Genomic DNA, 1,123 nt, shown 5'->3' with positions numbered 1-1,123 from the left:
AGGAAGGAAGGAAGGAAGGAAGGAAGGAAGGAAGGAAGGAGAAAGAAAGAGAGAGAGAATTAAGACAATCATCTTTGTGGCTACCATGCATAGTAATTTCAAAGACTCACTAGCCATTGCTTTACCACAACTATAGGCAAAAATGGGCCCAATGGTCCAAAGAAATTAAGCCAAAAGTTGGGCATCCTTAAGTCTCTTTTAATCCATCTTCACCCTCCAGAATTGTTATAAAACATAGATCTCTCTTCTCACTCTTTCGAAAAAAAACATGTCATAATGCTTTCAGGATGACCTCTTCCTCCTCGTCCTCCTCCTCCTCCTCCCCTACTCTTCTTCCTCTTCCTCCTCCTTGTCCTCTTCTTCCTCCTCTTCCTCCTCCTCCTCAACCACCACCACTACCACTACCATCATCTTCACATTGCTTCCTCAGTTTACCTTTTCAGTTCCTCCTCATTACCAAAGTCCTAGCCACACTAGACTCTTCCCTGTTCTCCAAGCATGCTACTTTCATGTCTCTGTGCCTGTGTCAGTTCCATTACTCTTTTTGCCTAGAAAAACATCTACTCCTTCTTGAAAGGGTGGGGTAACTTTGATCTCTAACAGCTATCACCAATCCTAGGTGCACTAGAATCATCTGAGGAGCTTTTTAAAAATACTACTACCCAGGCCTCATCCCCGCAGAGAGCCTGATTTAATTGGTTGTTTGAAATGTGCTGTTGGGGTTGAGAACAACTCATCTTGTGACCCTTTTCTTCTCTATGTAGGCTGAATCATTCCTTCACATGACTTTCAGAGCTTTCTCTACATACTTTCATCATACCACGTGGCACAGAGTATTGGAGTTCTCATTCATCTCAATCTATTCATGGGTCAGACCTAAGATCTCCTGGGACGAGAATCTTACTTTCATCCTTCTTTGTATCCCATGTCAGAATCACCTGGAGAGCTTTTACTATCGACACCAAACCCCTAGAAAGTCTATCTGGAAACTTGAGAGGTAAGTGTGAGAGCAGGATGGTTGTGGAGGATGAGATTTTTTGTCTTTTTAGTAAGTTCGTAGATAACTCTGATTGTCAGCACCCAACATACCTCCTCCCACCCAGCTACTGATCTGAAAACAACT

Source organism: Myotis lucifugus, unplaced genomic scaffold, assembly GCF_000147115.1.
Source record: "Myotis lucifugus unplaced genomic scaffold, Myoluc2.0 scaffold_1, whole genome shotgun sequence".
Classification (NCBI taxonomy): Eukaryota; Metazoa; Chordata; class Mammalia; order Chiroptera; family Vespertilionidae; genus Myotis; species Myotis lucifugus.
The sequence above is the reverse complement of the archived record's forward strand: the minus strand, read 5'-3'. Positions refer to the sequence as shown.